Genomic DNA, 20,933 nt, shown 5'->3' with positions numbered 1-20,933 from the left:
GCATTCTTTTCCCAGCAGACCTGCTTAACTCTGGGGACTGGCTACCTCTGCAGACAACGTGTTGGGTTAATGTTTGCTCTGCCTGTCTGATTTCTTAGTGCCATTTGTGAGCTGTTTGTGTGATGTCAGTGTGAATATCTGTGTCTGTGCAGTGTGACACTGTTATAGATTCCAGATGAGAACTTGGTACACACGTGATGTTAACTCACAGACAGCTTTGCTGTTGCCCTCACCATTGAGGCCGTGCATGGCTGAGCTCTTTCTCTTAAAAAGACATTGGTGTCTGCTCTGTTATTGGAGGCTGGCAACACGCTGTGCTTCTCTCTGCTTCTGTTGCTGCTGTTCCTCTGCATTTCTGCACTTGGTCTTGTGGTATCACACCCCTAAGACCCATTTCCATGCCCAGTTAACCTCCACTTGGGGTCATTTTTGATGTTCAGCTCTATCTTTCGTGAAATTCCTTTCAGCGATTGCAGGGCCAATAATGGATGTTGATTTATATATTGATAGCACTTTTATGAGCATTTTAAGTGATCGTTGTAGTGAAGTGGGAAGGTTTTTCCATATGGAGTGGGAAGATCTTCATGTGTGACTGCGTTATCCAGCACGCCCAGGATGAGCAACGTTGGTATGAAAGAAGTTTTGCCTCTCTGAAAAGAACACAGACCTTTTAAAAGAAAACTGGAGCTAAGTTTACTTGTTTAGCCAAAACTGGGGCTTGCTGAATCCATGAAGCACAAACGTTGGAAAGAAAACAAAACATCCTGCATCAATGCTGCAGGTTATGGGAAGAGTGAACTCCAAGGAGGAGTCGAGTTTATATAGTGAAGTGATTTGGGTGGGTGTGTAGGAATTGTTCCCAAGCAGGTTTTCCAGGCTGAAAATCAGCTGATAAATGCAGGATTCAACAGCTGTGTGGTTGGTTCCGTTGGTTTTAAAATTCTCTCTGATTTTTATGCCCTGCCACAGTTCACTCAAGCTCATTTACAGCACAGGTGGTACTTTTCTTTAAGGCATTTGTTGCTCCGTTTTGTAGTCAGAGCTAAGGGAGCAGAAGTCTGGACAGGAGTCCTGCTGAAAGCAGTGTTGGATGTGAGCTGAGTCTGAGTGGAGGAACTATGGGGTTTTGCTGGAGAAAGGGAGATCGTGTGTATGGAGGACTCTGGGAGACAGCAAATGGAGCTGGGAGCGAAACCTGTTTTCTGCTATAAGCAGTTAACTTTATCTTATAGATGTAGGCACAGACAGGGAGTCCCTCATGCCCAGGAGCTATCTGAGGCCATGAAGATGCACTGGTGTTAGTCAGGACGCTTGATACTGCAGTGCTTCGAGAATGAGTAACGTTGGTGTTAAAGCAGTAAGTGTATATCAGAAATAATCAGGTATATCAGAAACAATCAGGTAACTTTTTCTCCTTTTCTTCAGTGGAGACAACGTCACCCACAGGATGCTGCAACCTCTTAATTCCATCCAGCCCTCTTTTTTTTCTTTCAGGAATTGATCTGTTCATTTTCATTCCAGCCAGCTCTAACAGAAAGTTCGTAGAGACTTTATCGTGAGAAGGAAGCATTGATTAGAATTGGTTTTGCTGCAGTGAGTGATGAATTTGGCAAGGGAAGGAATTCCCAGCACCGGAGCGGGCAGGCTGGGCAGCCCTGTGCCGCTGGCACGGCGCGTTGTCAGCGCTGAGCTGCTCGTCTCAAGGCTGAAGAAAACAAACAAGGAAACACATGTCAAAGAGATAAATAGCTCTGCTGCTCAGAGCTCTCCGTGGAGGCCGTTGTCTCCAAGATAAGGAAGAATGCACTCTGAAGCTGAAAAGATAAGGTGAGAGAACAAAACAAACGTGCGGTTGCTGCGGTCATCCCTGGTGGTGATCCAGGCACGGTCCCCCTCCCAGGGGCTACGCAGTGACAGCGGTGAACGGCCAACGTGAACTCATAACTTTGAAATATTTCAGCAGTAGGAGGCATTCTTACCTTTACCATGTGCCAGATGCTCGCACAAGGCTCGAAGCGTTTCGGTGTTGTGTTGTGGATCTGTTTGTTTCCTTTCTGTGGTACCTGTGGTTGTGGGCGATTCCGAAACGGAGACCTCGTGCGTTTGGGTCCGTAGTATTGGGAGGCCTATAAATCACGTCATTTCTGTGTTTTTGGAGAAGTGATGATGCTGTTTCCACAAACCCTGCATTCGGAGACCTGACTTAGGTCGCAAATCCGGTGATGTTGGTTTGCGTTTTCTTAAATGCTTTCTCGTGTTCAAAAGCCACAACGTGATTCAGCACGGCCTTTGTAGGGCGCTCGAGGACGAGAACAAAAGCAGTGCACCTCGGGTGAGAAGCGCGAGCTGAGCGCGGGGAGCTGGCCCATCCCTCAACCGGCAGCGCAGGCAGGTGACAGCTCAGCAGGAGCTCGGTGGCAGCTCCTGGCAGCAGGAGCTGTGCATCCTGCAGCTGTGGGCGTGGGGAGGGCCGGGCAGTGCAGCGCGTAGTGAGATGTTACGGTGGAAATCAGCTGTTTATCAGGGTGAGAACGAGCTGCTGTGCCCCGAACCCGGCCATTCAGACCTTCCCCCTGGGGCTGTCACCGCGTTTTGTTTCACGTCTGAGGTTTTCGGCAGCAGTTAGGCAGAAACATCTCGTTTCCTACAGCCAACAAATTGGGATTCGTGTTTTGCCTGGGTGTAACTCCTCCTACTCTAATACGCTGCATTGTCCATTGATTTGCCTAATTACGCGTATTACTGCAGCGTAGCAGCAGGGGTCCTCGGAGGAGGAGACGGCTCCATCTGCTCTGCGAGCTGCTGAGAGGCTCAGAGCGGAGGGGAGGAATTTCCACCCGGTGCAGGTGCTCTGGAAGGAGAATCCCACAGCCAGGTGCTGACAGCAGCTCTGTGCAGCTCCTCGTGTGCCTAATTACCCTGCAGTGAGGCTTCCCTGTTAAATTAGAGCAGGCAATTGCAATTGGAGTCCTGAAACAGAGTGGGGAGCGTAGCTGTGCTGGATCTATTTCCCTACCGAGACCCGTGTCTCTCATTCAGCAAGATTCATGCCCCATTCAGCAGAATTTAAAAGCACTTACCTGGAATTAGATGATTAATTTGGAAATCAGAACGGAGAAGTGTAAAAGCAGACGAGGTCAGAGCCTCTAGGTCTGGGAAACCGCTCCGGTGATGTTCCACATGACAGATGCAGCACCGTGGTGCAGGTTTAGGAGGATGCTGCTCAGCAGAGTGCAGGCTGGGCTCTCCTTGCTGTCTACTTGCTGCTCTGGACATGCAGCTTTACATCTCCATGGCTGCTTTCCCTTCTCGCTCTCAGGACTGCAGATGGATCAGTAGGATCGTGGCCCCTGCTGACTGCAGCCTACTGCTGGAGAAGGAAACTCACAGCATCCTCTGGGTCAGCCTGGCTGGGGGTACTGAGCACTGAGAGAGAGATGCTCAGGGATTGGAATGTGGTGGGAATGACGTGCCTGGAAGGGGAATGGCTGCCAAGGGTCAAATCCTGGCATGTGTCCTTCCCTGCACCAGTTCTTGGTGTGCTGCTGCACTCAGGCAGCTGCACACAGCACTGCTCTTGCATCTGCGTGCTGTTCTAACTCGGCTGTGACAGGCAGATTGCTCTGAAGGATTTAGCCCTGTAATTAATTTAGGAATTAAGTTGTCAGAAGTAGTCACGTAACTGAGAGCATGAGAGGCAGTGGGGTTTTTGGCCCATCCTTCTGTCACTGCTGCCCCCTCACCTGGCCATCCTCTCTGCCCCCAGCTGTGGCACAGGGATGGGCAGAAAGTGTGGTGGGGCTCTGCCAGTCACAGCCACAGAGGGTCGGGAGCTGGGGTAAGGGTGAGTGAAACAGTTGTCTGGCAGCTGAGTGAAGGCTTTATTCCAGAAGACAGCAATGCTAATGTGGTTATGCCATAAGGCTGTGCTCCTTTGGGATTTGAGTTATGAATAATTACTCTGATATGTGTTCCTTGAAACTGTTTCCTATGGCCAAAATCGGCTCGTGGAGCCTTAACGCTGTGCTCTTAATGACCCTAATGAAAAGTCCTACGTTGAGCTCTTCCCATTAACTGTAGAGCTGGTTGGGCACCAGCAAACATCTGAGCTGTGCGGGTGGCAGAGGCAACGTGCGTGTGTGTGAATCAGTTTGTCTTTCCAAGGGGCTAAAAAGAAAAGTCTGAGGAGCTCCTGCTTGCAAGGTGATGGCCCTGAGTGCTGCTCAGCTCTTGCTGTGCTGGCTGCTGCTCGCTTCTCCCTGGGGAGCACTGTGCTTCCTGCCCACCAAACTCTACCAGTGGGAGTGCTTGGGCAGCAGACCGTCGATAATTGGGGCTGGGTGCGTGTTTCTATTCCCTCAGCATTGCTAACCCTCTGACTTGTGCCTTAAATCCAAGGAAGAAGCAGAACAAGTACCAGACCAGTCCTTTGGATCAGCTGGGATTTCATAGTGATGAGAAGATGGTGAAAGCTGCTTGCTCGTGCTCTGAGGATGGGAACACCAGAGGTGCTGCAGCGGTGGTGATGCTGCAGGTGCCTCTGCTGTCACTGATGTGATAGAAATGTTTGGTGGATGTTTTGTAGATCAAGGAGAGCGGGCTGAGTGACTGACAGCCACGGGAAGACGTAAGTGCCTGCTGACATTCAACGCTGGAAATGTGGTTTGAGTGCTGAACTGACCGCTGCAATTACAAGCCATGTGGTGAGCAGACGTGAACTCAGGGGAGATGTTACACTGCTGTAATAGCAGTGTGAGGCAAGGCAGGAGCAGGTGCACAGAACGTGGGATGTGTTTAACCCACCCCAAAAATGCAGCAGTTGTACTCTGCTGAGCTGAGCAGGGGTTGCTGTGCTCTTGGCTCCGGGCCCTGCAGCACGAAGGATGCTTTCTGGTGCTGCGAGCTGGGGGACAGCTGCCTGCAGGGACATTGTGCTTGGGGGGGATGTTTGGGCCACAGAGTGTCTTTTTAGATGAGGATCCTCAATGAGGATCTCACGGAAGCATTTTGCAGGTCTCCAGTCCCTCCTGCACCCCATCTGTTGGCTGTCAGTGTTGGGTGGCTGGGTGCTCCTCACTGAAAGGTGAACTGGACAAGGGGCTTTCAGTCTGTGTGCATCGTGGTGCTGCTCACTGCGAGTTCTGGTTCTCTTTCTCTGTTGCGTTTCCCCATTGCTACAACAATTAATTAAGAACGGTTCTGCTGAAGCCTGTTGATTAATTTGGCACTTGGAAGCTTAATGAGGTGTAAACCCGCAGCCTGCTGCTGACACGGTGATTTATATCAATTGGTGTGATTAGCACAGGTCCTCCATCACTGCTGTGCTCCTCCCTGCGATCCGTCACTGCCCGAACAGGGAACCTCAGTGCTGCCCTGTGCTGCTGCTCACAAGGGCAGTGCACCCAGTGGAGGTGTGCCCCGAGAGCAGCAGTGCCCAAATTGCTCCAGAGATGAATGAGAGGCAGCCCTGCTGGGTGTACAACTACCTCAGCTGGGTGCTGAGAGGGTTTCTTTGAAGAGACAGCAAGCACCTGGCTGGCTCCTGTTGCTGCAGGCTGTTGGCAGCCTGCAGTGCATGGCTGTGAAATCCCTGTGGGTTGCTGTGCTGTGATGGTTTGTTAGCAACGTCTGCTCCTGCACCAACCCAGAGGTGCAAGAGCTGCTGTGATCTCTTCTCCCTTCTATCGCAGAATCATAAAATGGTTTCGGTTGGGAGAGACCTTTAAGATCACGTAGTTCCAACCCACTGCTGTAGATGGGGATGGCTCCCACTAGACCAGGTGGCTCACAGCCCCATCCAGCCTGGTTTTGAATGCTTCCAGGGGATCCACAGCATCCTCAGCCTCTCTGGGCAACCTGTTCCAGCGTCTCATCACCCTCACAGTAAAGATTTGCTTCTATCAGCCCCAGGCAGGGGCTGAGTGAGGGCTGAGTTCTCTGCTCCCTGGTGATGCCAGCATCCTGTTATCTCCATGTTCAAGCAGAAATGCAGCTGCTCAGAGCTTTGCTGAAGTACATTGAGAAACAGTGTTCTCACTGGTGTGAAAACATAAACCCACAGCTCTGTCTCTGCTGCTCAGAAATTGTGATTTTATTGCATAGATGTTCATATGTGGGGTGCTGGTGTACAGCCCCGGGTTGTGATGAGCATGCATCAGTCCTGTCCCTGTGGTTCAGACTGGCTTGAGCTCATGCAGCATAGAATGGTAGCACAGCATTTTTTAAGCCTGACTGATGGGAGGGGGGGACCTGAAACCAAAAACTTAAAAAAATTAGGCTGCACCAAAATAAACTGACCTTAATGTGTTACCTTAAAGTGGAATAAGCAGGTCAAATGGATAAATGAATAAATCTAAAACCCAGTGCAGCCAAGGTACAGACCTTTCCTGCCATCCACAGAACCTGAAGGCAGCTCTGCAGTTGATTCTTACAACAAACACGTGTGCTGTGTTCTCTTATTCAGTGTTACGCTTTTAAGTTGAGCACTGAGGCATGGACAGAGCCATTTCTGTACTGTGACAGTTGTGTAAACTGATTGTAACAGCCTTTCTACTTCCAGAGCAAAGAGTCCTTCGAGTAAATGAGTGTTTGACCCGTAGCCACTGGGAGCAGCATTCGCTCTGGGGCCCATCAAAGCCTTGTGTGGAGAAATATAGTTTATTTTAATGACATTTAAACTAATGAGCTTGGCTAATAGATATTTTTGAAGCCCTTTATGGGGGTTCAGCTTTGGGACAACACGCCACTGGGCACAAATGCTCATTTACTCAGTGTGACACCAGAGAGCAGCCTGCCTATTAGTAAAGTATTTTAATTTTTTTTTTTAAAGAATCCATTTCCATAAATTACCAGTGAGAAATAAATCAAGCAGCTGCATGTGGGGGTGCACAGAGCTGGGGTGCCCCACACCTGTGCTGCTGCTCTGCCCCTTGCCTGGCTGAATGCTCCCATGTGCTCTGTGTTTGTTGGTGTAAGCTCTGGGCAGGGCAGGAGTTCTCAGCACCGGTGCATCCATGGCCAGCTCAAAGTGTCTGCATTCCCAGTGCTTGCAGGGCTGGGGAGAGGAAGCTCTCACAATAACATCATTGCATGGAGGAACATGGGAAGGAGGCAGAGCTTGGAAGAGCCGTTTGCCTGCCTGGAGGCAGGATTATCCACATCAAACCACCACGGGCAGCTGCTTGTTCAGCCCATCCTTGTGTGCTGCCAATGCTGGAGATCCCACAGCATCTCATTGCTGGCAGTTTCATTACAGCTGGTGGCACATTGGGCAGTGAGCACAGCCAGATCTGTTCTCCCCTTCAGCAGCAGTGAGGTGAAGCTCCTTTACACTGCAGCACACAGGGCTGCTCCGTGGGCACAGCCTGCTGGTACCAGCAGCCTGGCTGCACAGTGAGCAGATGAAGGATTACAGTGATCAATTTGGTGAGAAGGGAGATTTTTCTCCGTCTGTCCACCCTCAAGGCTCTATTTCCTCATAAACCATTCCCGGAGACATCAAGAAAATTGAAGCTGTTCAGAAATGGAAAAGATAGTTAGCCCAAAATGAATGAATATCCAATACAGCGACTGACTTTCATGAAACATAACGGGAGCAGCGGGCTGAACCGATGGCTTCCCTGCAGCATGCTGATTTTTTAAAGCAGAAACACGCTTCTGTAGCGTGGTGCTTGCAGCAGTGATGCTCAGCTCCACCTTGCACTGCCTGGTGAAGGTCCCAGTGATGTGCTGGGTGTGGGTTGGCATCCAGCACTGAACCTCTGCCCCACTGCACGCCCTGGCCCTGCTGTTTGTGCTCATTAGCAGAGCCCGAGGGCTGAGGACTGGTGCTGGCCAGCCTGGGCTGCTGCAGTTGTCTAATGCAGCATCCAGGCTCCCAAGCCCTGGGGCTTTCTGTTCATTTAGTAACCTAATGTAATGCATTCTGATTTTCTTTTTTCTTTTTTTTTTAAGGGAACAGCGGAAGATGAAGAAGAGATGATGTTTTAAAGGGTTCATGTGAAGCTGTCACACTTCCATGTTCACGTGTCCCTGGCTCCACTGATACTGCGGCTGGGTTTCCTGGAGCTGCAGAGCAGCCCCTCCTCACCTCGAGCAGCCAGGGTGCTCCAGAGCCCTGGGGTATGGAGGTGCTCCTTGGTGTCACAGCAGTCTCAGAACTTCGTGCTGTTGTTGTTGTTTCCTCTAGTTCGCTTCAAGAATGTTGCTGAGTGTGAGAAAACAGGAAGCTCTGTCAATAGCAGTGTTTTTTTCCTTTTCACAGACACCCTTTGAACTCCCTTTATTCTGCCTCTCCTCCTGTTACATTTACACACCCTATAAAGAACCTCCTGGTGCTTCCAAGTGCTTTTACTAAGACAGGAAAAAGGTATTTTGTTATTTTCTCAAGTCCAGTCTTACTCTCTTCATTAACCGTAGACAGCTTTCAGAATAATGATTGCAGATGGTTTTATTGCTGATCAGCCTCCTGCCCTCCCAGGAGGAGTATTTCTGGGAGAGGTACTCTTTCTTTGGTTGCTCCTTTGGGTTTTTTTTTGTTTTTTGTTTTGTCTTTTGTTTTTTGAGGCTTTACTGCTGTATCCCCATGGGCTCTCCTGATTTGCTCTGGTGTGCACTGGAGAACATTCAAATCTTCCACAACAGTTCCCTGCTGTACGTGCACTCCCTTCCCTACAACAGAAACATGGCAGATCCCATATTAAGGCTCTGGGACAGCCCTGCTCCAGGTGCCCTCCACTGCTACTGCTGTTCCTCCTCCCCATTGTTGCTTTTCTCTCTGTTGGCAGTTTTTTTGATATCAGACTAAGGCTGCTGTGGCTTAAAGCACTGCTTGGAAAAAGTTTTCCCTCGTCCCCTGGAGTCAAACCACTGAAAAACCACCCAGCGAGCCCCATTAGCACAGCACTTAATGATGGCAGATGAGGCTTTCTAGAAGCTTAATGAAGCAGGAGGTGAGACCACTCCCACCAGCCTTGCAGCCTAACGAAGGATTTATCTCTGCCTCTTGTTATCTCTCTGAATGATGAAAGCTGTGTTCACCACCATCTATCTTCAGCTTTCTGGAGCAAGGCACTGACTGCAGCCCCGGGGGGGGAAAGTGGCTGGGGGTGTCATTCTGGATGCCACTGCTGCAGCTGCTGCTGAGATGTGGTGCCATCCTGCTACAAACTGTCCTGGCATAAGCCTTCCTGCCACTCTGCTTTGGCAATTCACCTGATTTTTAGTGTCAGTTGGAGGTTTGGGGCTGGGATGTTCCTCACCAAGTGTCTGAGCTGCTTGCTGCCTCCACTGTCACCGGTGTAAGCCACAAGCTTCTGAATACAGCCCACTGCTCCTGGGGTATCTATACCCACACTGCTGTGTTATTAGGGCTGGCACGTTTTGCAGGAGCTGAGCAAAGGAGGAGTTTCTGAAGCAGCACGGTGGCAGCCTGGCAGGTCATTTTCTATTCTACGTGTGGCTTTTGCAGCAGCGTGTGAGCGATGAAGGGCATTAGCTAAATAAGAGATGATTTAGTGGTGATGGCACTATTGGGCCACGGATCCCACAGCTGCTAAATTTCAATATAAACTCCGTAACTCTGGATGCAGAAGGAAGTGAACGCGCACTAGAGACTGTTTCTGAATATATTCCCCCCCTCCCCCTCACTCCAATAAAAGGCACAAATAATAGCATATTTTTCAAAGTGCGAAGCACTTTCCATTGCAAATAGTTACATTAGATTTGCATTTCACAGCTGAGTGGCTGTAGCTGCTTCTTGCCACATCCTCACCAGTGACACGAGGGCAGCTGCAGATGATCTACCACCATCCTGGGCCCAGCGTGCCTGGATTTGCTGGGCCTGATGCTGATGGCAGAGTCCTGCCACAGCAGCAGCAAGCCTGGGGGTTCTGGGTGCTTCCTCCATAAAGGTCAGTGCACTCACTGTGCCCATTTTCTCCAGAGATAATCAATGCAATGCAAACACTCTGTTGACAGTTATGGCCACCACGGAAAGCTCGTTTTCAGCCTTTAGCACTGGGGTGGTAGAACTGTTGTAATGGGCTCTGCTGGGAGCTCGCAGGTTGGAGCCATTCTGCCCACCTGATGGCCTTCCCCTCCTGCACTGAGAAGCACTGACCAAGGGGGAAGGGCTGTGAGGACAGGGAGCAGCTGGCATGTCACTCACAGGGCAGGTGCTGCTGGAGCTCAGTGCCCCTTCGCTGCCTCTCACTGCGATAAGAGCATTTTTTCCTTTCTCTTATCTGCAGCAGGCTCGATGACATTTCTGGTCAGTCCCTATCATGACCTTTCCACTCAGCACATTGTTTTATGCCTTGTCTCAAGGTTCGTTGTTTGCCATCTATATCTGTGTTGGCTTTGGCACCTGCAACCCCAGGGTATGGGTGTGAGTCACTCCTTACCTGGCAGGGGAGATTCCTCATTAGTCACCGTGCTGCTGTTTCCCTCCTGGCAGCCCTGAGGTCCTCCCGTTGTGAGCACTGCTGTGTCTGAGTGCTGCCTGCCTCCAGCTGCATGCCCTCGCTCCCCACAGAACCAGTTACTCTCCTCCACCTCTGCATCCCCACTGATCCTGTTGCCCATGGGGTTGCTGCTGGTTCCTGGCCTGAGAACAGAGCCAGGCTGCACCTCAGGCAGAGAGAGCTGACGGAGAATCCCTCCTGGTGCTCCAGCCCAGTGCCATGGCCACCTCCATCTGCTCAGGGAGGGGGTACAGGGCTGGGGATGGCATGGGGCCCTGCAGCCCGCACACCCCCACATCAGACCCGGCCCCTTCACCACACTGCCCCAGAGAGAGGGCCAAAGTCTGCTGCAGCTCGGGTTCTCTGCTGACTCAGTGAACTTTGCACCCACATCCATTGGGGAGGACCCGTGCCCCACACGTGATGCTTTTCCATCCTCAGCTGTGTTTTTACAGCTGTGTTTTATGGGTGCTTTGGGCAGAGCTGATGCCTACATTTGGGATTGTGATCTGTATTTCTAAAGAACAGCTCACGGGACGTTATTTGTGGGCTGGGGCTGCCCCAGAAGCTTGGGATCGTTCTGGTGCAGCTGCATTGCCTGTGCCAAGCGAGAGCATCACGCTCCCTCAGCAGCCTGAGCACGGCTGGGAGGATTTCCTTCCCCTGCAGCTCTTGTTAATGAAGATTGGCTTAGCAGGGGGCAGCTCTTCAGGATTTGGCACTTCCTATGCTGCATGCTCAAGGAGGTACAATCTGTTGGCAGACCTTCCCCCAGAAACGCCCTCGAGCTGCAGCTTAATTCATTCCAGCTGGGCACTGCGTGCACGTCTCAGCCCCGTCGTGTCCCAGCTCCATCATGCCTCAGCTACAACGTGTCTCAGCCCTGTTGTGCTGGCAGCACCAGCACTAGCACTCCATTCTCCACACATGAGGAACACGGTGCCCTCTCCACCCCTCCACCAAATCCTGTCTTCCAGTGTGAGCTGTGGACGTGACACCAGCCAGGCTTTTATTCAGTATTCTGGGCAAGGTTTGCACATATTTTGTTGCTCTAAATGTCTGTTTTCTTTTTCCAGACCCAAAAATGAATCTCCTAGCTGTGCCCATCCCAGAGCCGCTCCTGACACAGCTTCCCACGTTAGGGCTTTGTTGGGATGCTCCACCTCAGGCAGAAATCAATTGCTTTTCAGTCTGGAGACAGAAGGCAACCAGTTAGCCACACTTCCTTATTTTTGTTTAAGTGGCCATCACGTCCTAATTACAGTTTCTCTTTTTTTAACTACTGTACTCAATTTACAGCCTAATTACCCTTACCTTGTTTGTTTAATGAAGCTGATATAACGATTCCTGTGATCTTCATGAAACGTTACGCCGGGATTTTATTTTTCACTTTATAAACTGCGATTTTACATTAATGTTTCATAACCTCAGGTTTCTAATCATAAAGTCATAAGGAGTTTAATTGATTTGAAACTAGCCATGCCCTGAAGTGTGTACATGTCAGATTGATTCAAATTGATCCAATGTGCTTAAATAAAGCTCGTGCCAACAGCGTGCAGCACCTTATGCTACCAGATAGTTGCCCAAGGGCCTCTGGAAGCTTAATTATCTTGGTACCACCCGTTATTGACTGGGAGATGCTTTCGGGTGCATTGCTGCAGGTTGCAGGTTTGTTGCAGGCCGGAGCAATGCCCTGGGTACAGGTGCAGGTGTGGCACAGAGCATCAGCCCCAGCAGAGCCGGTCAGTAGCAGCTATGATGCAAAACTCCCCGTGTGCAGGCAGCGGATGGGGTGTGGGCAGTGGGATTTATCTGCACTGTGGGGCCAGGGGGTCCTTATCTCCGCAGCGGGCTGATGGAGCACAGCTCTTTCAATCTGATGAGCATGCAGGCAGCATGCATAATTCTCGCAGAGGTTTCCTTCCAGACTAAAAAGACTCTGCAATCTTTATGCGCTTGGAAGATAAAAGGTAATGAGACTCCGTACATTTCCTGCCCTTGTCTCTTTACCAACCTTTCAATTGCTTCCAAAATGCCCTTTTGTAACCTCTCCATTAGGAAGAGATTGGAGGGCCGCATTCTGCTCTTACTGCAGGCAGAGCCCATGGAGAGAGCCCCGCGGAGCCGTCACGGAGCGGTCAGACCCGATGTGCCCTGGGGGGCAGCTGCAGCACCCCGGGCCGTGGCAGGAGGCAGCAGCAGCTCAGACACCTGCGGTGGCACGCATCAGGCTCTCTGCTTGCTCTCATGATGTGGATGCTCAAAGCATTCCCACACCTGGGAGCAGCAGAGCACACACACCACTGCTGGTGGGCTGTGTCACCGCCCCACGTCTGCCCGGTGACAGCCTGCTCCTCACAGCATCAGGCCTCTCCTCCCAAGGCATTGTAATGCAGTGAGGCACGCGCCGGCACATCACCAAATGACCATTGATTTCCCAGCAGGGCGGCTGAGCCCCGGGCAGGGAGCTGCTCTTCAGCCCGGCTGCGTGCTGCGAGAAGTCAGTGAGGTATGATCTGAAGACCCAACGTACCCAGCTGACCCCGCAAAGGGCAGCAAGTGGGAGGCAGTGCAGTGTGTGCATGATGACAAGTGCATGCCTCGGGCTCTGTGCCAGCACAGCAGCACTCCACCTTGCTTCTCTATGGGTCCATGCCAGTGTCCTTGTGCCCAGCCAGGGCATGGAGCCTGCAGCACGCGGCCGTGTCAGGCTGTGAAGGTTGGAGACCCCTGAGCTGCTCAGCAACAGCCCCTGCCCCACTATGATGGCAGCTCCGGGACTCATTTGGTGACCCAGGGGTTTAGGATCTGAGATGGGTAATGGCTCTGCTTGGCTAATTCAGCTGGTGGCAGGGGGAAGGATGTGGGTGTGCTCCCAGAGCTCACCTTCAGACCTCACAAACCACACTCCATAGCTGGGACCTCCTTGGGCAGCGAGCAGTGCCCTGTGCATGCAGGGAGGTGTGTGGCTGCAGCGTGGGGATGTGTTTGTGAATGCAAAGCAGCCACTCAGCGAGCCACCAGGGCTGGAGGGTAACTGCTGCTTAATGGAGCAGCTGTTGGCTTCTGTTTTCCTCCAGCAGCTTATCAGAGATCATCTCTTCAATCACAGGCACTTAAAAAATCTTTGACAATCAATTCATATTCTACTCCGTGCTGGGGAAGAGAAGAAACGCTAATAAAGGGCCTCCCATGATTGCTTCCCTAATTTCCTTTGGATGAGATAAGTTTAGGCCCCAGTTCGTAAAGTACAACTTGCAGGACATGAAGTTGTTGTTGTATTCAGAAAAATGCTGCCAGCCCATAAAGAATTCAATTTTGTGATTCATTAAACCTTTATTCCGCGTCTCTATATCACACCCTTTGAATGCATAATCCCAGACAGAGTCGATTGGTAGAAAGATAATCCTATTTTTAGCTTGGAAAAACATCCATACAGCGGCAGGGCGAGGCAGCGACACGAGAGCCCAGCGCTCAGCACCGCTTCAGGAGAGACTGCAGAGGGATGCAGGTGAGTTAGGGATGTGCAGATTCTCCCCAGTGCTGCTCTGACCCCAGCACACGCAGCTTCCCTGCGCTCCCACTTGCTGTCTGCTGGCAGGGAGCTGCCTCTGCCTCCTGATGGATGATGGGCATAAAACCCTCCTGCTGAGTCGGGCGGGCTTTATGGCTCCGTAACTCATCCCCAGGGCCCCACGGCGGTGACGGACGGCTCCAAGGCCACCGTGTGTCCCTGGCGGGATGGGAGAGCCCGAGGAGTCCTCTGGGTGCAAAGGGTGCAAATTCCACGCCCCAGATTCTTCTCTGGAGGGCGAAGGGTGATTTCGGGGGGGGTACTCTGGCTCTAAATATCCAACTGTGTTTCCCCAGGAGGAGCCCTCGGAGCAGTGCAGTCCCCCAGCCCCAGGCGTGAGGGGAGGTCTGGGCATGGAGCTGGAGGCCAGCTCTGCCCATTTCTGAGTCCAGGTGAGGAAGGCCTTTCATTTGCTAACACTTCTGTTCTACTTTTACTGTTGTAATCGCTATACAAATGATCCGACCCCTACATTTCCCAGCCCATCCAGAGACAGTGGGCAGAAGAATGCTTCTTTCCTGGCCACGTGTGCCATCTCTCCAGTGCATCTCTAATGGGAATCGGGGTTGGGGTTGTGCTGTCCCCAGTATCCAACAGACCCGGGGCTGCACCACCTGCAGTCATCTGGAAACAGCCCTGGGGGCCCTGTGAGGAGCACATGGACACCCACAGCCATCTCAGATCCCGTTCAGGTCCCATAGCCACCACTGCTCTGTCTGACCTTTCTCTGCCTGGGCACGGAGAGCAATAACTCAGTGCTGCATTGCCACCAGCACCTTAATTGTTCTCATCTTGTGAACGAAGATAAAGGTCGATTCGGAGCTGAGTTCAACCAATATGTTCTCCATATGGACAAGAAATTTTGCCTTTGTGTTACCCATGTGCTGAAGTAGGGATTTTTTTCTTTTCTTTTTTTTTTTTCTTTTTTTCTACGGGGTTTTAAACTTCAATGTAGCTAAGCACGAGTCATTAAAAAATAGCTCTGGCTACGAGAAGAAGTAATGGTATTTATAGGCAGTTAAAAGAAATCACTGCTTCCCATTTAATGCTCCGTCTCAGCAAATCACTTCAGTACATGCCTAAATTGCAGCACATGATGGATCCTCCCCGCGCTCAGCAGCATGTGCTCTCCCTTTGATATCGGTGGGACCTGAGAGTGTTCTGAAGATGGGAAGAGCCGTATTTATTGGCTTCAAATGGGCGCTCGGTGCTGGGCTGCATCAAGGCCGTTTTATTAGCACAAAATTCGGAGATATTACATCAAAGCCGATACTATTTATAAAGAGTCACATGCCACTTCTGACGATGAGACAACTGTGGGAAGCGATCAAAGGTTTGAGGGTGAGGTCCCAGCACCACAGACAGATGGGGAGGGCCGGAGCCGTGTCCTACACCCGTCCCTATGCCCCGCTTATCGCTTATCAGCTGCCAATATTGACACGGGTCTCAGACACCCGGCTCGAGGGCACCCTTGTTTAAATAGTGGTGTTAACAAAGGTGCTCAGGTGTCTGCTGTCCTTCCAGCGCCAGATGCTGAAAATAAACAAACAAAATGAAAGAAGAAGTAGCCAGAACCCATGACGTTTTGATTTTTGCAGGGCTGGTTTTGCTCCACCATCCTGCTGCCTTGTTCTCAGATCTCGCAGTCGTTCGTGTTTGATGTGGTGAGGGCTGGGGGCTGTCTGAGCAGGGGGAGTGCAGGCGAACGCCGCAGAACCCCACTCAGGGGCTGCTTTGGGACCCTGTGGTTCTCTGCCCGAGGACATGGGCACTGCAGCCAGCGGTGGGGACACCCTTTGGTGTCTCTGGAAGGGACCCCTCACTCAGCCCTTTGCTAAGGCTGTGAGTCCCCTGGAAATGTGTTGCCCACAGCCGTGCTGCCTGCAGCAGGAACAGGGTTTCTCTTTTCACCCGGGCTCTGAGCAGGGATCACAGCCTGGGGAGCTCGAGGCTTTGGTGTGTGGACTTCCAGCAGCTTTCAGATCTGCTTTAGCTCTACCTATGTTGAACCAGCAAATAAATAATGTATATGAGAAGCATGGTAATGTGTTGTGGCACCGAAACCCTAGAGATGGCTGAATAATAAATAAAAGCCTCTCCTTTTGTCATGGCCGTGTCCTTGCTCCAGACCCTGCAACTGCACTGCTAACACTTGGGCTGTGTGGATAAGCATGTTTACTGCTCAACATGAGCTGCCCCTGAGCAGCCATGCTGGGGCTCCATCAGGCATGGCAGGGTCAGGAGGGAGAGCTGGGGATGGCAGCACTGTCCTGCTGCCCCCGTTGACCTTCAAAATGTGAGAAAGGCCAAAACCCACACTGGCCCCACACATCCTCACCACCGGCAGAGAGAATCAATGGGGTGGGTTTGGTCTGGAGCAGAGGGCATCATCGGTCCCTGTCTCTCTCTGCATGCTGCCAGGTGCCCGAGCCCGCTCCAGCCGTGCAGGTGCCAGTCTGAGCAGCACTGCTGGGGTCACCGGGTGCTGCTGGAATTGTGCTCAGTGGGTACACCTCCAGGAGCAGCAGCAGCGCAGGAGGAGCACCATGTGTTCCCCTGACGTGGACAGCAGAGCCCCTGCAAGATACTGGGGGGAAGTTTAATGCCTCTGCTGAGACACAGCAGTGCCTCCTCATAGGAAGTGAGGAGCATTTGTCATGCACCTGAAGCGCTTGCCTCAGCAGGGCTGATGGGAACCAGCTGCACGTGTTTGGGCTCATGCCTTTGCCCAAGGTGTGGGGTCTGGTTTGCTCTCATTGTAGCAAAGAGAGCTGTGCAGGCTGTGGGGGAATGCTCCTGGACGATGCTGTGGGGCTCGGGACTGTGTCACCATGGCTTGCAACAAGCCGTGCTACAGCGTCAATAAAGGGGCAAAGAGAGCTCAGCGCAGGCTGGTGCTGGGCTACCACGAGCAGGGAGCATCCATCAGTCTGGGCAGCAAGGAAAATCCCAAAACAGCAGGGAATGTTCCCTGCAGGAGCCAGGCTGCTTGTGTTCATCATGTCTTGCGTGCCCCTTCTCATGCTCAAAAAAGCCCTCATGCCGTGTCATGTAGCACTGGGGAGCTGACTGTCTCCCTGTGCTTTATGAAGCACCCCTACATGATGCCCACATCCCATTGCTCAGGTACCATGTAGTGCTGCAGCAGTGAGCAGGGATGCACAGCCCTGGGGAGAAATCCTTTCCAGCTGCAGCTGGCGGTGTGGTGTCCCTTCAGAACATGGAGAGCTCGAGATGCTGTTTAAAATCCCATGCACACGCTATTGCCATTCACCAAAAGGTATTTTGACAGGGCTCTGTGATGCACTAATTAGAAACAGCCACTTAAAATCCACATCTGAAACACGCTGTGGGATTGAGGTTCAAGGAGTGCAGGTTTGCTACAGACACCGGATTCCTAAAGAACAATTTCCCACACCTAAATAATGATGTTTTCCATCATGTTACATCCATTAGCTGAAGCTTGGCAGTTGCATCCATCATAATATGCTATTTCAGGGAAATAAATGAGTGTATTTTTCTCTCTCTGAGAACCAAGGCACAAATATCCAGCTGCTGAAATATTGAGCAGGTTTACAGAGACAGACCCAGAGCAGCTTCTGGCTCTGGTATCTTCACTCAGACACAGACATAGGGATCTTTATCCCAGGTAAAGATTTCTGAGGATGTAATCACAGGATATCTGGAGACCCCAGTTCTCCGCATGGCAAAGCCAAAGGGAGGTTTGAACCTCAGCTGTGGAGCGATCCTTGCTGCTCACAGCACAGTGCTGAGCTCCGGGGCTGCAGAGCAGGATGGGAGCAGCGTGGGGCTGACACAGGGCAGCTGTGGAAAGGGGGTGGGGGGGTTGAGGGATGCTGCTCCTGGCAGTGCTGCTCCCATTGATTTCCAAAGCAATAAAATGGACCTTTAGCGAAGCGCTGCAAAGTTGCATAAAGCACGTTTGATGGATTACACCTATCACAACTTTTAGTGCGAGGAACAGGTACAATTAGCAGGCTGCGTGCAGGATCTTCTCTGCAATTTTTTCCTTGACATCATCAGTAATTACCTGCAATAAACACGCTGCTGCCGAGGGCAGCTTGTCAATCACGTGGCAGCATGCCCCCGGAGCACCATAAATCCTCTGCCACAAACTCTGCTGGCAGAGCCAGCGCTGCCAGAAGCTGCCCCCTGCCCCTGGGGCACTGCAGAGCCGTGCACTGAGCACCGGTCCCACTGCCACCCCACAGTGCCTCCTGCCAGCCCGACCGGCCCTGCTAGAGAGATCTGGGGTTATTAAGCAAATGTGATTAATGAATTAAAGGACCTCTGGCACGCTGGAGTGAGGCTCACCGGGCGCCGGGAGGATTCACTGCCAGTGCTGCGGGAGCCGTGCCGGGTTTCTGCAGTAATGCGATTAACACTGAGCCCATCCCCGAGCATCCCCCGGGTCGGCTCTGCCTGGATGAAGCCCTGTGCCGATCGCTGCACTTGGGAGGGATGCAGGAAGGGATGCGGCGTCGCAGACGTGCGCTGAGCCCGGGCTGCAGCCGCTGCCTGCTGGCAGATTGCAATCAGCTGTGGGCAGATGGCAAGAGATGGGGATCTGCTGGGGCTGAGAAGCAAACTGCTCTGCTCCGACGGCGGCCGTGCTGCCTGCAGGCAGGGAACCTTCCCTGCTGTGGGGTACAGCGATGGAAACGCAGGAACTCAAGCAGCTTCAGGTTGTTGGTAGGCTGGTTACCCTTCTATGCTGCTGTAGTAAATCCTCGCAGGTAACTTGGTTTTGCAGATAGCTCCGTGCTCAGTGCGGTCCCCTACGGTCTGGTTTTGGCTCTTCACCCGCTCCCGGGGAAGGGATTCATCACAGTCAGACCTTTAAAATCCTGTCGCCACACCAATTCCCCACACTTACAGAACCTGACCGCGGTGTGAAAATCGATATTTATGCTAAAGAGCGTGAATGTGCTGCTCCCCAACTCACTGTTCTCTGGGACTGAATAATACTGCAGCAGTGAGAAACGCTGCTGGATTTCCATTTATTTGGTAATGTGAGCAAGTGTGCAATGTTTTGAGACGAAGGAAGGAGGCTGAGAGAGGAGAGAGGATGCTGGTAGGGTTGGCACACGGAGAGGATGCCCCAGAACCCCTTGCCCAGCATGCAGGAGCTCTGAGCACAGCAGGATGTGGCTGCTGGATCTTCCTAGAGCACTCTGAGCACCCATCCCAGGGAGCAGAGCCAGAGCGGTGACACACGAGTACAGAGCGTTGGTCAGAAGGTACAAATGGAATGTGAAAAACCAACAGGAACTCCCAAAGTGGGTTAAGTTCCTCAGTGCATCCAGCAATAGCCGTGGGACAGGAGGGGCAGGATCAGTGCTGTAGCTCAGAGCTGAGCCGTACCCACTTCAGCTCAGCTTCACACCTGAGTGAGGAGGGCTCAGTTATTAAACTGCAGCCTTGCCTTGTGCTCGCCTTTGGGCATTTTGGGTTGCCGGGTCTCTGGGGCAGGATGCTCTAATGCTGCTTTTATACCACGTCTACCGCAACAAGGGCTCTTTAATTGGCTTGTGGTTCCCACCAGCACTGCAGACACCGAGCGAGCGGTGGAGCAAAACGCGGCAGGAGCACACATCTGCCGTGTGCTCATCTGAACCACAAAGCAGAGCCCAGGAGAACACAGCCCCAGGACACGGGGTCCCACGCGGACACGGGGCCCCACGCAGCCCCGCTCTGCTGCAGCACAGCAGCACGAACTCGCGGTGACGCGTTGCTCTTTTTTTCTCTCTTTACAAGAGGTACTCCCTCCGCCCTCCTCCTGCTTTAATCACCTTTCAACAATCCTGGAGGAACGAGTTGAGGGTAAATAGATGTGGGAACCAAGGGAACAGTTAAAGAAATCAATACAAATCACGGCATAACCTTGCCCTGGTATCTTCCTTATCACCTCTGAGCCTCTACCTGCCTTTGTCTAACAACAATCCCGGTTAATTGGATAATTAATCTAATGATCTAATTAGGTGGAATAGCTAATAGCAGTTCCCCTGATGAGGGGAAGTTCCCCTCTACCTCGCAGCATGGCTCTCGCCCTACCCAGCCCTCTGCCTGCTGCCCATGCCCCAGGGTTTCTTTATCCACACTGTCACTTGGTTTCCCTTGGACACAAGCAACGTGGTCTTCTGGAAGCAGACAGGGAAGCTCAGTGTAAGGTTACAAAAAGGTCCTTTCTGACCAACCCAAAAGCAAGGGGCAGCTGTCTGCCAAGCCAGCAGGCAGACACGGCCCTGTGAGCACTGATGTGCACCCGAAGCTCTGAGCTTCACCCCTTGTGCACGAGGGGAAGGAAATCAGCACCTGAGCACTGTGGGCACTCTGTAAGCCCGAGGACATTTCTGGGCAGAGCCATCACCACTGGCTGGGATTTGTTTGTTTGTTTTTGTCTTTATGTTTGTGTGTGTGTATATATACAGTATGGAACCAAAACACTGTGAAATGTCTCCTTGGATAGTTTGATTTTTATATTTATATATATATATATACATGTATATATATATATATATACACATGCTTTTCTAATTGCTTGGAACAAAGTTGTCTCAGCATTCTCATCTGGAAACCCCCATCCTGAGCTGTTTATTACAGCATTGTGAAAACTCACATTTAGTTGAAACTTGGCAAATGCTTTTTGGCTCGAAGTAAGTCTTCTTTTGAAGGAGTTTGCCATTAAGTGTTCAAGGGTTTTTTTTTCCTCCTTTCTGTTTTCCTTTTTGGAGAGCAGCCCCTCTCAGTCCCAGGCACAGGAGCTGCTCTGCAGCAGTGTGAGAGCATGAGTGCAGCACCGCACGTTTCCCTTCATAGAGCCAAGGCCAAGTTACTGTACCTGTAAGAACAGGTAAGCAGGAGATGGGCCTGGT

Source organism: Cyrtonyx montezumae, unplaced genomic scaffold (assembly GCF_038088225.1).
Source record: "Cyrtonyx montezumae isolate F1298 unplaced genomic scaffold, pur_monq_1.0 scaffold_6, whole genome shotgun sequence".
Taxonomy (NCBI): Eukaryota; Metazoa; Chordata; class Aves; order Galliformes; family Odontophoridae; genus Cyrtonyx; species Cyrtonyx montezumae.
This window is presented reverse-complemented; position numbering follows the sequence as displayed.